At 40.5% G+C, this 8,591-nt stretch overlaps 1 long non-coding RNA gene across 1 annotated transcript; it reads left to right on the top strand.

Moving 5' to 3' along the window:
* The first annotated feature begins 1,437 nt into the window (after positions 1 to 1,437).
* On the top strand, positions 1,438 to 2,412 carry LOC308161510. Its single transcript, XR_013937537.1, has 4 exons — positions 1,438 to 1,477; positions 1,615 to 1,794; positions 2,015 to 2,103; positions 2,214 to 2,412. It is a non-coding gene; the product is annotated as an uncharacterized lncRNA (long non-coding RNA).
* Positions 2,413 to 8,591: the final 6,179 nt, after the last annotated feature.

The raw sequence follows: 8,591 nt of genomic DNA, 5'->3' as shown, positions 1-8,591 counted from the left end.
CCTCTCTGACACAGGGACATTTTCAACCCACCTGTGCAAAAATGGACAATGTCAGGTCACTCCAATTTTAACTGTGTAATTTTACTTCATTGTTGCCACATAAAAACACAGACATTTCAGGCCAAGCCCTTTCTCAATGTGTATTCTCAACCTACCTGTGGCCACAGAATGGTAGCGGAAAGCAGGTGGACCCAGTCAAGGCAGTGAAGTCTTCCCTCCTAGCTGGAACATTGTGGAAAAGGAAATGGCTGTGGATGAAGAGAAAGGACTCGACCCGGGCGTTCAAATGAGCTGATCGCATCTAGGGAGTGAACCTGGGACGCTGGGATTCACTGCTGAACCCTCTGGCTTATCAGCGAAACATTCATGAAGGAGGGCGCCCACTTGACAACCCAAAGGATGCCATCGCTCATTTGAACACCACAGAGTCTCATCGGTGCCTTAAGTATGTATCTATCGAGGGATATCAACATCTAGTCCTACATAACAGATATGCTATAAGACTTTGAATGCAAATTGAGTAACTGCTCTTTCTTTAGGATGACATGTCTCTCCTGAGAAGGTGGTGGTGTATTGTCCTGGTGGAAAACCTTGGGCTGGAAGGGTATGCTGCAGTGCTACAAAAATAATAATTGTATTTGTACATTTATTATCAAGAGGATAACACCTGGCCCTACAATTCAACCTTCCGGTGAAGAGAATGTGTGTTAATTTCAGATTTGGAAGGAAGTTTGCTCACTTTAGTGAGGAAGGCAGAGCGACCCTTCACGATAGTGTCCCACCTGTATTCAGGACCTATTCAAGTCTTAAAAGGAGGCATGCAAGCAACACCATGGTCAGTGCATCTCTCACTAAGTATCTATGACCGTGTGCCTGTTTCTGAATGGGCTACTGCTCCTAAAACACATACTCCATGCAACTTTATGGCACATGCAATATGTTTAGTGGTACTGTGTCATTCTGAATCCAGCCTGGATCTCTTTTTGAAGTAGTTAACCCTTTCATGTAAAACATACTGGCAATAATGGTGGACTCTGTACAGATGCCACTGGACACTGACGAGGACCACGCGTACTTCAAGAGGCCTTACAGCTTTCCTCCTAAAGAATTGGTTAGTGTGAATGAAGTTTATTGCATACAAACATACTATCCACCATTCACAGCTGTACACATAGTCATGCTTATGTGTGTATCCATTTAGGAAAGTGATGTTACCATGGACAAAGATGTCAGAAGCCTGGATAGTGAAACCACACTTTCTATCAAGACACTTGAGGTAAGTAAGGAAGTGCAAATGATCAAGGAAAGAAAGTGACTCATTCAGTACTTAACTGCACCTTTTGATTGTAACATGGTTAAGCACTGTATTATTACATTTTAGGAAAGGGCTCAACAAGCCCAACACCAACGAAGAGTGACCAATGACTTGTTAGTGGATTTCATCACTCAGGACAAAGGCTTACTGCAACATCTTGAAGTGAGTTTGCAACTGAAATGTCTAAGTAAAGTGACACATTTAAGCATAATATAAATAATGAAAGTGAAATGTTTTATATTTGTGTAGTGATTGTACATTTACATAGAGCATCCTCCCAACAAACTATATATTTGCAGGCAATCATGGCAGGACAAGTCAAGTCTCTTTGGGCAAAAAAGAAGGCCACAGACGTCATCTTCTTTGACGATGATGACAAAATGGACAGACTAGTTAACTTCCTCTCAGGAGTGGTAAAAAAAACACAGACAACATTGGCTGATCCGTCGGCATTCGTCATTGATGTGCTTCTGCCAGAGGTGACAATTCACTGACACTTTTTATTTATTTATAGACTACATATTTCATATTATAACATGTCACACTTTAACTCATGGTCAATATCCAGTAGGATCTTATAATGCCATTTGCTCATATCAGGTCTTGCTTAGTTTCACCTGCAACATGGCACAACCTTCTTAGATGTCTACATTTTACTATAACTGGTAAACGTGTGGCTTTAATCACTTCATGACACAGGCAACAGTCCACGCCATTGCAGCTGTAAACGGTGTTTCCAATGAGAAAGCCATGGAAATGTATACATGTGGACCACAGTATGACTTGAGGTAAGCTGGAGAGTGCTAATACAATTTCCATGACAGTTTGCAACCACTGATGAATGTGAGTTTCTTAAATTATTTATTAATCACTTCTTTATAACATTTTGTCTCAACAGTGAGATGCAGCTGTCTGACCATTATGGTCAAAAATTTGAGCAAAGAACAGAAAAGGAAGCTGAAAGACCATAGAGACAATGTTGAAAGAGCACTTGCGATAAAGTGCAAACAGCAATGATGTCACGGGGTAACAAAGAAAATAACCTGTCATTTTTTGTTGCTGTCTCTTCACACAGAACCTTTTTATTTGTGTTCTGTTTCCCTCCTGGCGGTAGAAGCGCACCATTTCTGTTGTTCCTACTCCTCAACTATACACACGCTGCTGGTTAGCAGTGATTGGGGACTGGGAGTGACACTGTTCCCCTTTGCTCTCTATTTAAGGCACCAACAAACAGTAGGAGGGGAGAGTGGTTTGGGAACGAGGGTTACGTACAACGAGACAGAGAGCGACAACGAGACAGAGAGCGACAACGAGACAGAGAGCGACAACAAGACAGAGAGCGACAACTAGACGACCACCAGACGAAAACCTGCTGAGTACCAGAGGGACCTGCGACGTTGGAACGAGAGAACACCTGATACACGCCACAATGCAAAAAGTTAATCTAAGTAAGATTAAATATCTTAAATCAAGGCAATATAAGCTTGTTTTCTGTCTGACTGCACCAGTTTTAAGATATCTCTTACTTGTTTTAAGACAATCTTGGCAAGTGAAATTGTCCTGTTCTGATGGCAGATAATTTTGCTTATTCTAAGTAATATTTCCCCTATTTTTATTGCTTCTTTTCTTGTTTTTGAGAGCTGACTTTTTGGCGCCGAGCTGTGGTCCCGAGCAGAGGGACGACTGGCCACCAACGGAGCTGTCCGTGTCTGACCACTGGGGGTTGTGATTCCAGAGGCCTGTTGGGAAACTTGGGAGGGTGCAGCCAGTGCCCTTCCCAAAGTTAAGTGACTTTTTGTTTGCTTACTTTGGAGGTTGAGGGCTAACCCTACTGTCTAGCATAGCTGAGAGCCAATTGATGGACTGTGGACTGTGTGGTTGCCTGTCACTCGTGCAACCTGCTGAGTCACTCTTTCCTGTCCTCAGCTAAGTGATTGGAGCCACGCTGGGTCGTGAGGATGCGCCGGACCTCCCCATAGGCGACGGGGTACAGTCTGGAGTCAACCCTGGGCGGAGCCCCGGTCAAGAGTTTATCGTACTATCCTATCCCATCGGACCCTGCTGTTTTTAAAGAGCCTTTTATACTGTTCCTGGTCTCTGACATCACTTATAAGATACACACCGGCTAGACCCCTACGGTCTAGTGGCACTTTTCCTTGATGCACAGTGCACAGGTTTTTTACCCTTGCGTCCTTTTGACGAAGCTATCACTGGAACCTGGACACTGGACACAACACTGAACACTACACTACACTGGACACTGAACATCTGTCATTACGTGAAGCGCATTGAGTCGCATCTTGTGAGAAATGCGCTATACAAATAAAACTTGAATTGATTTGATCCCTTGTACACTTTTTTGGGCATTTGTGTTGCAACACACCTGTACATTGTGCACTCTACCCTAGGCCCTTATTTTACTCTAGACAGAAGGGTCGTAACACTTGTTATTAATTCCATTTGGTATACCTCAAACTTTATTGCATTTCTGGTGTTTGCATTTTACATATTCTAAATATATGCTATCTACATGTCACACTGGATGGGGTTAGTGCTGTTGACTCATCAGAAAGTAAAGACTAATTCACAGAGTGTATGAAGATTCCAGTAAGGGTTTTGTGAAGGAGCCCTAGTGCTGTTGACTCATCAGAAATAGAATGTTTTATTTAGCTCATCAGTGGGCACTCAGCACCATGGACACCTCCAGCCCAGCACCTTGCACCACGGTTCCTGCCCTGCTCCATGGATTACAACGATGATCGCCTGACCCTTGCCTGACTCCACCAAGTCCTTTGCCTGACCCCTCAAACCTGTTTGACCTAATAAAGTCCCACACCTGGGGTCATTGACATTATTTTATTTATATACAGTTAGGTCTGGAAGTATTTGGACAGTGACACAATTTCCATAATTTGGGCTCTGTATGCCACCACAAAGGATTTGAAATGAAACAATCAAGATGTAATTGAAGGGCATACTTTCAGCTTTAATTCAAGGGGTTGAACAACAATATTGTATGAAACATTTAGGAATTGCAACCATTTTTATACACAGTCCCCTATTTTCAGGAGCTCAAAAGTAATTGGACAAATTAACAATCATACGTAAGTAAAATGTTCATTTTTAATACTTTGTCGAGAATCCTTTGCAGGCAATGACTGCCTGAAGTCTGGAACACATGGACATCACCAAATGCTGGGTTTCCTCCTTTGTGATGCTTTGTCAGGCCTTTACTGCAGCAGTCTTCAGTTGTTGTTTGTTCGTGGGTCTTTCTGCCTTTAGTTTTGTCTTCAGCAGGTGAAATGCATGCTTGATTGGGTTGAGATCAGGTGATTGACTCTGGCCATTGCAGAATATTCCACTTCTTTGCCTTAAAAAAGTCCTGGGTTGCTTACACACTATATTTTGGGTCATTGTCCATCTGTATTGTGAAGCACCATCCAATCAACTTTGCTGAATTTGTCTGAATCTGAGCAGACAGAATATCCCTAAACACTTCAGAATTCATCTGTCTGCTTCTGTCTTCACATCATCAATAAACACTAGTGACCCAGTGCCATTGGAAGCCATGCATGTCCATGTCATCACACTGCCTCCACATTTTTTCACAGATGATGTGGTATGCGTCGGATCATGAGGCGTTCCAAGCCTTCTCCATACTTTTTTCTTCCCATCATTCTGGTACAGGTTGATCTTAGTTCCATCGGTCCAAAGAATGCTGTTCCAGAACAGGGCTGGCTTTTTTAGATGTTTTTTTGTCAAAGTCTAATCTGGCCTTTCTATTCTTGAGGCTTATGAATGGCTTGCACCTTGTGGTGAACCCTCTGTATTTGCTTGTGTGAAGTCTTTCTTTTGTGGTACACATGGATAATGATATGCCTACCTCCTGGAGACTGTTCTTCACTTGGCTGGATGTTTTGATGGGGTTTTTCTTTACCATGTAAAGGATCCTGTGATCATCCACCACTCTTGTCTTCCATGGACGTCCAGACCTTTTTGTGGTGCCGAGCTCACCAGTGCATTCTTTTTTTCTCAGAATGTACCAAACAGTTAATTTGGCCACTATTAATGTTCCCACTATCTCTCTGATGGATTTTTGTTTTGTTTGTACAGCCTAAGGATGGCCTGTTTCACTTGCATTGAGAGCTCTGTTGACTGCATGTTGTGCGTATACAGCAACAGCCTCCAAATGCAAATGCTACACTTGGAATCAACTCAGACCTTTTACCTGCTTAATTGATAAAGAAATAATGAAGGAATAAATAGCCCACACTGGCCCATGAAACAGCTTTTGAGTAAATTGTCTAATTACTTTTGGTTATTATATATAAGAGCTATAATTCATAAACCCTTCCTTCAATTTGGATGTGAATACCCTTAACCTAAAGCTGAGAGTCTGCACTTTAAGCCCAGTAAATTCTGTTGGAAATCTCATAGAAGATACGTTAGATCCAAAGTATCAAGGAGTATTGCAGTATTGTGCAGGGCAAAACATATTCTGGAACAGAGGATGTTGTATACTCTATATTGTTGTCTTGTCTTACCCTATTTGAGTTACTGTGTGGAGATATGGGGAAATGAATATAAAAGCACTTTAAACCCATTGATTACACTACAGAAAAAAGCTATGAGGATTGTACATAAGGTCGGATATCGTGATCACACTAATAACTTGTTCCTAATGTCAAAAATATGAAGAAAATATGAAGGAAAGCAGAAATATTGCTCTATTGCTCTATTTAAAAAAAGGTTTAAATTATTTTTAATGAAAAAGTATTAGAACGGATGATACTGAAATATATGTATTAATTAATTGGATTATATAATGTAAGCATAATTGTTAAGTATAAACAGGGGTAGGACAGGCTTCTTCCTACTCCTTTTCGAACAATTGATAGGACTGTACTCTACATATTAGTTATTTATTATTTTTATTTTTAAATCATGTTCGAAATAAAGATTCATTCATTCATTCATATGCATTATATGACTGTAACTTGTGTATGACTGTAACTAAGATGTTTTGGTAAACAGCTAAAATAACACAAATTCTGTCTGACCAAATCCATTGCTGGAAATGTGTTCATGGTTTCCACCGTAGTTTCCACCGTAGTAAGGCGATGACGTAGTCTATGCAAATATGCAGGCGCGGTATGATGACGTATGGTCCATCACGTTTCCGGGTGATGGATTTGATGTCTGCAGCTGGATATACTTGGGCCAACGGGATGCGAATTTGCGAAACCTAGGATGGTATGGGGAAGGCAGGGCAATACCGCTACCTGATTGGTTGGCGAAAAACATGTTTATTGACTGGGCAACACAGTGTAAATACAGAGTTCAAGTTTAAACAACTAAGTTTAAACAACTAAATCTACATTTTAATTTAAAATCATTTGGGCAGCAGAGTACAATTGAGGATATCATATTTGATGGAGAAATTGATAAGAATTTGATAGGTAAAATTTATAGAACTCTACAGAAGACCTATGTAGCTGAAAAACTGTTAGAAAGTAGGATTGAGATGTGGAATCGAGACCTAGGAAGAACAGATATAGGTTTAAAATGGAAAGAGTGTTGGAATACTACAAATGACATGACAGTTAATGAAAATCTACGTTTAATCCAATATAAAATAATGTATAGAGTCTACCACACGCGAGATAAAATCCATAAGTATTATAGTAATGTATCAGATAACTGTTTAAAGTGTGGAAAAAAAGACTCACTAATACACGCATTCTGGGAGTGTCCCAGAGTACAGAAAACCTGGGTTGACATAGAACATTGGCTCTCAGGGGTACATAAGGAAAGATTCAAATTTGATCCTTCAATCTGTCTTTTCCAGGATGTAGCCACAGTAAGATACCCTAGGGGGTGGATAATTATGTACTCATCAATTATATTTAAAAAACTAATACTTGGAAGTTGGAAATCAAGTAAACCTCCAACACTACAACAATGGAAAAACGAAATTCTTTATTATACCAATATAGAGAAGAATTTAGCCATAGACAATAATAAGAAAGATCAGTTTGAAAAGATATGGGGAGAGATAGTGAAGGCCTTAGCTAAGACGTAAAGATAGTGCAAGAAACATATTACTAAGAGATTAATTTGATTATGCATTAGAATTATTAGTTAGATAAAGTATAGGGGGTAAACTGGGATAGACTTTAGACGGTTTAAAAAAAAAGTGGGGCTTTGGGATGTTAGGATGTGTTGTGATGTTTGTCAAGGTGTGATGTGTTGTGATGTTTGTCAAGTTGTGATGTGTTATGATGTATATTAAGCTGTGAGGTGTGGTGATGTATGTCAAGTTGTGATGTGTTGTGATGTATGTCAAGTTGTGATGTGTTGTGATGTATGTCAAGTCGTGATGTGTTGTGATGTATGTCAAGCTGTGATGTGTGTGATGTATGTCAAGTTGTGATGTGTAGTGATGTATGTCAAGTTGTGATGTGTTGTGAGGTATGCCAAGCTGTGATGCATTGTGATGTATGTCAATTTGAGATGTGTTGTGATGTTTGTCAAGTTGTGATGTATTGTGATGTTTGTCAAGTAATGTGTGTATAATGTTTTGTGTAAAAAGAAAATGGAAAATAAAATCTTACAAAAAAAAAAAAGTTTAAACAACTCCTAAAGTTCTGAAATGTATTTGTGGGTATACAATGTGACAAATTGAATGTTAACAAGCTGGTTATTATCAGAATAAACAGCCTGGTCTCACACATCACACATAGAGATTACAGGGACAGTCTAACCCTAACCCTAACCTTAACCTTAACCCTAACCTTAACCCTAACCCTAACCCTAACCCTAACCCTAACCCTAACCCTAACCCTAACCCCTAACCCTAACCCTAACCCTAACCCTAACCCTAACCCTAACCCTAACCCCTAACCCTAACCCTAACCCTAACCCTAACCCTAACCCTAACCCTAACCCTAACCCTAACCTTAACCCTAACCCTAAATGTGGCCTAACTAATTAATACAAGTGCAATTCAAAATGGAATAATCCAGAGAGAAGCCCCGACAGGCGCACATAACAGAGAACGAGCTACCCCAATGTCACGTCGGAATTCGACGTTTTGCAGAATGAGTGTTTCTGGTTTCGCCAGAACTCTGTATTTACACTGTGTTGCCCAGTCAATAAACATGTTTTTCGCCAACCAATCAGGTAGCGGTATTGCCCTGCCTTCCCCATACCATCCTAGGTTTCGCAAATTCGCCAACGGGATGCATGGTCTGTCGGTATTAGATGACGAGACGAT

The sequence above is a fragment of the Nansenia antarctica genome (assembly GCF_963989245.1).
Source record: "Nansenia antarctica genome assembly, chromosome: 7".
In the NCBI taxonomy this organism is placed as follows: Eukaryota; Metazoa; Chordata; class Actinopteri; order Argentiniformes; family Microstomatidae; genus Nansenia; species Nansenia antarctica.
The sequence above is the reverse complement of the archived record's forward strand: the minus strand, read 5'-3'. Positions and strand labels throughout refer to the sequence as shown.